Source organism: Convolutriloba macropyga, chromosome 4 (genome assembly GCF_964194025.1).
Source record: "Convolutriloba macropyga chromosome 4, txConMacr16.3, whole genome shotgun sequence".
Lineage (NCBI taxonomy): Eukaryota > Metazoa > Xenacoelomorpha > Acoela > Convolutidae > Convolutriloba > Convolutriloba macropyga.
Genome location: NC_134471.1, coordinates 56,453,236 through 56,461,177, shown reverse-complemented (window position 1 = coordinate 56,461,177; position 7,942 = coordinate 56,453,236).

Here is a 7,942-nt window from a genome sequence, read left to right as displayed (position 1 = left end):
TTTTTTCGCCTAATTTCCACAAAAAATAGTTGTCAATTTTCGCCTAATGGCTACGAAATTTATTTCTGCCCGACCGAGTTTTCCCTAATATCCTACACCCCCTAAAATCAATTGGAAAATTGCGGCAAAATTGGTGTCATTTTTTCCATTTAATCTTAATTAGTAGTGTATGCTAAACTCCGAGGTCATTTGAAGCACCTTAGTAGTGCGTCGAATTATTAAACCAGAAGGTATAACAACCTATTAGGTTACTACAGAAAGTAGTACTTCTTCAATTGTCTAATGTTCAGAATACGTGTATTGAAAAAAAGCTAATATTCGAAAAGCTAAAATACTCAAGGGATCTATAAAAGTATACCTATCGACTTCGTTAAAGAACTTTAATTCCGTATCGCATTCCGCACTCTTTCATTTCTCTTTTCCGTGGTGTTACATAAACTGACCACTAAGGGAATTAGCCGACAAAGAAAATAGGAGAAACTCAGCCGATAGCTTACTTTTATTTGGTTGACAAAACTGATTGGTCACTTGATTGCTATCAGTAGTTCTTCCAATTGCTTCAATTGGTGTGTGATCGGTTTGTCGGCTTAATGTCTCATTTCTCGGCTCTCGGCTAAACCCCCCGGTCGGCCAGATCACCTTGATAAGAAGAGGTATAAACTCCATGTCTGAACTACAATGAGAAATCATTTTTTTCATTTTCATGTCCTATAGGTTTAAAAAAAGATTAACTTTTGTCCGTTTATTGGCCTGATTCCCCACTCAATTATTTTATGTAAGGAGCCCTTAACATTTCATACAGAAGTAAGGAATTGAGACCAGTATAGCTATGTATGGTCGAAATTCAGAAATTTATCATTGTAAATGCTATCCAATTGAGACAAAATTTCTGCTGCTAGAGTATATAAACAGTCAAAAGATGCAATCTAATTCCTCCAAATCGAGAAGCTGACAAAATGAATTCTAAAATGCTCAGCAACAAATTCATCCGTTCACCATTTGGTAACGAGAAAAACATAGAACAATTGATGATGAGCCCAAGTTTATTCAATTGCTTTCAAAAAAATTGCAACTATACAGAAAAATTGGCTTTTAAGCAAAATTCATAACCATGTAATTAACCATTCTGCATAAAGCCTTTTAATTACACTAATAAGTAGTTTTTTCAAAAGAGTTTAGCAGAAAAGAAAACGCATAATGATCAACGCAGAAATTATCATAATGAAAACTTCAAGCTGTAAAATTGTTTTAAAAATTGAATTAAGAATGGGTTAAAAAATAAGCGCAAAATTAGCGTAAAATTAGAAAAAAATGCTGAAAAAGAGCTAAAACACTGTTGGATGTCTAATATCTTAAAATTTCACGTTCATCATATATCTATTTTTAACTGTTGATGTTCTTTTTTCTTATATCAACAAGCCTTATCAATTTCGCATAGCTGTTCATTTTCTTTATTATTTGTTATGTATTCGAAAGATAACAGTTTTTGAAGATTATATTTTTTTGTGTGATACTGTATAAGTCCAAAAGAATCTCTTAGAAGAGTTAACTAAGATTAAAAAAAACCATAAAAGCAAAAGTGCAAAAAAGTAGATGAGTAAGGCTTGCTATGTTATACGCGAAAAAATGAATAGAAATCCGATTTTAAAATCAAGGGAAACTCGGAGACAATATAAAACTCTAAAGCTAATTTGAACAATCATGAAGATTATAAATGAAAACTACGGAGGCTGTGCGGATACACACTTTTGCACGGTTTGCTCTCCCCTCAAGAAACATTTATAAGCACTGGAAACAAATTGGAAGCACTAAAATGTTTGCAATCAACATAAACTACGAATACCGACGTTAAATTTTACTGAAGGAATTTTGATGTTCTGATGCATTGAGTTTTCCAGTTTTGAGTTTCCGTTGCTCATTTTCTGTCTTTTTTATCGCATTGGTGAGCTTGTTAGATGATCCATTTTCAAATGCTCAGACTTTGCTGAACTTTGCTTCAAAACCAATTCATTTTAATTCAAAGCTTCTCAAAATTCCTTCTTCCCATGTGCGTTGATTATTGGAACAACTGAAAAATTCCCTGTTAGCGCTAAACCAGTGCTGAGGTAAACAATGCAATTTTCTCTACTTTAGTGTTATGTTGATGCGTTTGGTTTGCTCTTTCATACTCTTGCACAATTTTTTTGAACTCTTGCAAGTAGTGGCCGAGATGGATTTGTGTTAACTAGTCATTGAGAAAACTGTTGGATAGTCATTAATGTTCACTTTGCATCGAAACTGGTTCAGATTAGGTTGCTCTCCTTCATCAAAGTCTTGTACCATTTGAGTCAGCGGACGTGCAATGAAGGCTTCTTTTGCATCTGCTACTACCTTTTGAAAGACTGATTGGGCTAACAATTGGCTTCTAACTCAAACTAATATCTTTCTTCTCAGCTTTTAGCCTGAGCTCTTAGAGTTCTTCGGAGTGGTGGATCGCGATTTTCTACTCCTAGAAACAACCAACTGTTTTCAAGACTTTATTCTCTCACTCTCTCTCTCTCTCTCTATTTCTTCTCTCTATCTTATATATAATAGCGTTCAGTAAGTTACTTTTATCATGTGTATTCATTAAGTATTTATCTTGATTCAATAGAAGCATAAATGGGCATTGAGTATAATAGTTTACATCAAAGTAAAATTAACAAAAAAAATGATTACACAAATTAAAAGTACCGGTTAAGAAATCCAATTATATCACAATAGCTCCCTTTTTTGCTTTCCGCATTTAAAAAAATAAGTGCAGATATATACAGCTGCAGATATATGCAGTACACCAATTTACCGCAGCTTAAATGAGTCCGAAATTTTTAAGAAACAGCAAAGAAAGATTTGAAGAACTTTTCAAATATAGAGAGATAGACAATTTTTCAAAAGAATATATTACACATTGACTTCTTCGAAGTCCACTGTGAAGTCACCTTTTGTATATAAAGAGCATACAATTTTTCTCCGTTCCATAAACTTTTCCTCGCTTTCAGTGTTAGGAGCTCTAAGGCTGTTTTCTGATTTGGACTGTTGCATGACAGTATGCGTACGCTTTTTCCCACTTATCTCTCACTCATCGAAAGTGACTTTTGTAAACAATGATTATTGGTTTGACTAGAACTTTATGTTTACCGACCTTCATGGGGCTAAACCACGTACAGAGCTATTTCCATGATAAAGATATATGCATAATACGTGCAAGACTTTTGAAGCCAGGAATGAAACCACTTCCCTAGGGATTCCGTATTTAAACGGCATGCTCAAAGATATTACTCAAAAAAAGTTTAAAGATTGTCATTTGAATGGTGATGAGCTAGGCCATATCTTGGCTATCTTCTTGCGTTTTTCTCAATGACAGCATTTTAATTAATTTTTCTTGTACTAGTCTAATGAGAATAAGACTGGCTTGTTTTTTATTGTTGAAAAAAAATATACGGTCTATTTCTAGCACTTCAGTCAAATAAATGCTACGCTGGAATCTTGTGACAGCTTCTAAGGTCAGATCTTGTTTTCAAATGTGGAGTTGTAATTGGCTGGCATCCTCGGAAGATTCCCGCATAAATGTGTCCGTCGCTGACAAGATTAACCAGATCGGTATTTTAGGTTTTGTGCCGCCTCTATTACTGGTAAAACAACATCCTCGGTTGAACAAGTTACTAAAGCATCCATGTTCTTCCGAAAAAGAGGTTGGCTAAGCAAGAAGAGTGTCCCAACTCTGTTAAAATTGTTTCATCACAAAGTCTGCAGTTCAAAGATCTTAGGCATTCGCTAGTTGATTTTTGCTTAGCACTGCTGCTTCTAATAACCCTCTGATACGGCTAAGTCAGGAGCTTTTTTTTCAATGTAATTGCACTTCCAGTGCCTGCTTGTGGTACAATTTTTCAGTGAAAACTATGACAACATTTTGACGAGAAGCCAACGGGATTGCGAGGGTTAAAAGTAGCCCTACCCTTATCGATAGTGCAATCGTCGATAGTTCCGCACCGTAGTAAGACAGGAGATCAACCATATGAATTGCTAGGTTCTTTCGGTCAAGAGCTTTCATCTCTTTGCGTGCAACATAATCCAGAACTTTATTGAGGGGACCTCGAGATGCTAAACACATCGGTTTTCTTTCTGTAACAGTTTTGGTATTGAGTTAAGTAGATTCATGCAATATTCAGTGGGTGCAGCTCTATAGCTTGAGACATTTGAATATATCATTTTGAGTATTGGTTCAACAGTGTCAAATTAAAATTAAAAATTATCTGCTCATTTGAAAAAAAAATACTTGATCACAATCTTAGAGCAATCTAATGTTTCTGTTGAACACGTCGTTTTGCTTTTGAATTAATTCTCAGTTTACATTCTGGTCCTCCGAAAATTCATTTTGAACCTTATGCAAAGTGGCAACTTCATTCGAAAAAAAAAAGAATTCTTTGTCTGTCTCTGATTTTAAAAAGATGTAGATCGCTTTCGGTTCTGTATAGAACCAGGTATTCAAAGTATGCTTTGTTTTTCTTAAATTTATTGGGACATCCTCCAAATGCTCCAATATTTCCTTAACTTCCAGATGATCTGAAGCGAATTCTTTCACCAAAAATAAAGTTGCTGCCAATCCTGTCAGAACAACTGGTGCTGCTTGTTTTTTTTGCGACTAAGAACTGTGTTTTTTATTGCATCCAGGAAAATCTGTTTCATTATGCATGTACCTAATCTCTGTTCTAGCAATTGCCACTTTGTTCACTTTGAATTTACGTTGCCATCTAATTCACGTCGAATTCAGACGTATTAGATTAAAAATTGGTGGAAAAAATGAGAGGACAATTATCAGAGGGTTGTCGCCTCAAACTTTTGAGATCTCGGAGTAGCTTTTGAGGCTCAGTCTTCATTGTAAAGTTGTATTTTGGAAATGGAATGAGAAAGTCAACTGGAAATATTTTTTTTCCGTATAAAGAATTTTCGGATTTTTGTGGAAAATAACTCTCTTGGACAAGCGTTCATACTTCCACGATTTTCTTCAGCAAGTATACTGCATCTTGCTAACCAATGTAGATTCATTTGCCCAAATTACAGAGTTGCTTTTTAGGCGTTGGTTTTGTTAGAAGACGAAGAAAGCAGATGAGCAAGATAAAATCATATTGAAGTAGGTCTTTTTGAGTTAGACGAGGTTTTTACTTTCTGTTTTTTTATTATTTTTATACCTTGGTTTTGTGGTGAATAATTTTCACGATTGTTTTCCGTTTTTCATCAATTTTTTTTGTGTGATTGGTATTGGTAAGTGGGTTTTACTTTTGCTCGGTTTTGCAAATTTTGAATCTGATTTTGAAATGAGTTTTATAGTTCAAAAATAATTATCGACATAAGTTTGGGCAATTTGACTTGCTTTGCTGCCCCAATGACAATTGTGTTTGTTCAATCCCAGATAAGATTTTGTCATTCAGTGAAGCAATTCCCTCTAATTGCCCCCAAAATCATCGGAATTATCAATTCAAAAAAAGGAAAATTGAATATTTGTCACGGATCAAATCGTTTGCGTTGATTCCAACCTTTATTCTTGCTTTGTGTTTGTCAGGTTATTGCGAAATTGAGAAATTTGACATGAAATGTTGAGCAAATGTCTCCACTGCATAGAGACAATTATAACTAGAGGACTTAAGTTGTTTCTAGCACGTGTTTAAAACTAATTTTACATGTATTAACTTTACGAATTTTTTGTTTTTTTGCATTATCAATAGGAGGCTGTGCAATTCAAAAGGGGTTAAATTGAGTTTAATGTGTTGTTGTTGTAATTGTGTTGTGAAACTTTGGCCTATTTAGATAAAAATTCTATTTTTTTTCTTCTGTACTGCTGACTCCAGCGTTGCTATTGGCCCTGTTGTATCCAAGTTCTCTGAGCAAATCAAACAATTTGACGAAGGTCTCCGCTCCCTAATTTTACATATAACGCCTCTTACTATTCGAGAATCTGTAGTGGAACATCAAGAAAAAAATTTGATATAAGTTTTGTTTACATTTTTTTAGTATCAGCTGCATTAAATTTTTGTTATATCTGTTGGATGTACAGTGTTTTCAAAGTTTACATGTAATGAAGAAAAAACTGGACTTTGGGGGACAATAGTTTACAATCATTGAGTTTTAAATACTACTCAATATAATTTTCTGACAAAAATATTGCCGCAGGGGTTTACCCTGAGTCGCTGGTTCTTTGGCTTTAACATCCTTAGTACTGGAGCTCTGTACACAAACAATCATAGTAATTGGGAGGATCTCTGTGTTGTTTTCAAAATTTTGAATGATACAGGAAAAAATTCTGGGTATTTCTTGACCAGGGTAAAGTGGCTGCAGATCTAGAGCGTTTGATCGAAACTTGCAGGAACTTACTCCATCAGCTTGAGTATTTCATAGACCATGCAGATCAAGGGCTGCAATTACTTGGCGATGCAGTCTACTTACCTTTCGGGCAATGTCACTGCGTTTTAACAATTGCTCAGCGCGATGAAAGGTTATATTTATTGTCTGTATCAACTTGTTTTAGTATCAACGAATAAAAATTGATTCGGCCTGTTGTAGCGCCATGTAGATTACAAAGAGCGTTTGGTTTGCTCTTTCATACTCTTGCACAATTTTTTTGAACTCTTGCAAGTAGTGGCCGAGATGGATTTGTGTTAACTAGTCATTGAGAAAACTGTTGGATAGTCATTAATGTTCACTTTGCATCGAAACTGGTTCAGATTAGGTTGCTCTCCTTCATCAAAGTCTTGTACCATTTGAGTCAGCGGACGTGCAATGAAGGCTTCTTTTGCATCTGCTACTACCTTTTGAAAGACTGATTGGGCTAACAATTGGCTTCTAACTCAAACTAATATCTTTCTTCTCAGCTTTTAGCCTGAGCTCTTAGAGTTCTTCGGAGTGGTGGATCGCGATTTTCTACTCCTAGAAACAACCAACTGTTTTCAAGACTTTATTCTCTCACTCTCTCTCTCTCTCTATTTCTTCTCTCTATCTTATATATAATAGCGTTCAGTAAGTTACTTTTATCATGTGTATTCATTAAGTATTTATCTTGATTCAATAGAAGCATAAATGGGCATTGAGTATAATAGTTTACATCAAAGTAAAATTAACAAAAAAAATGATTACACAAATTAAAAGTACCGGTTAAGAAATCCAATTATATCACAATAGCTCCCTTTTTTGCTTTCCGCATTTAAAAAAATAAGTGCAGATATATACAGCTGCAGATATATGCAGTACACCAATTTACCGCAGCTTAAATGAGTCCGAAATTTTTAAGAAACAGCAAAGAAAGATTTGAAGAACTTTTCAAATATAGAGAGATAGACAATTTTTCAAAAGAATATATTACACATTGACTTCTTCGAAGTCCACTGTGAAGTCACCTTTTGTATATAAAGAGCATACAATTTTTCTCCGTTCCATAAATTTTTCCTCGCTTTCAGTGTTAGGAGCTCTAAGGCTGTTTTCTGATTTGGACTGTTGCATGACAGTATGCGTACGCTTTTTCCCACTTATCTCTCACTCATCGAAAGTGACTTTTGTAAACAATGATTATTGGTTTGACTAGAACTTTATGTTTATGTTTGACTAGAACTTTAGAAAAATGAGAGGACAATTATCAGAGGGTTGTCGCCTCAAACTTTTGAGATCTCGGAGTAGCTTTTGAGGCTCAGTCTTCATTGTAAAGTTGTATTTTGGAAATGGAATGAGAAAGTCAACTGGAAATATTTTTTTTCCGTATAAAGAATTTTCGGATTTTTGTGGAAAATAACTCTCTTGGACAAGCGTTCATACTTCCACGATTTTCTTCAGCAAGTATACTGCATCTTGCTAACCAATGTAGATTCATTTGCCCAAATTACAGAGTTGCTTTTTAGGCGTTGGTTTTGTTAGAAGACGAAGAAAGCAGATGAGCAAG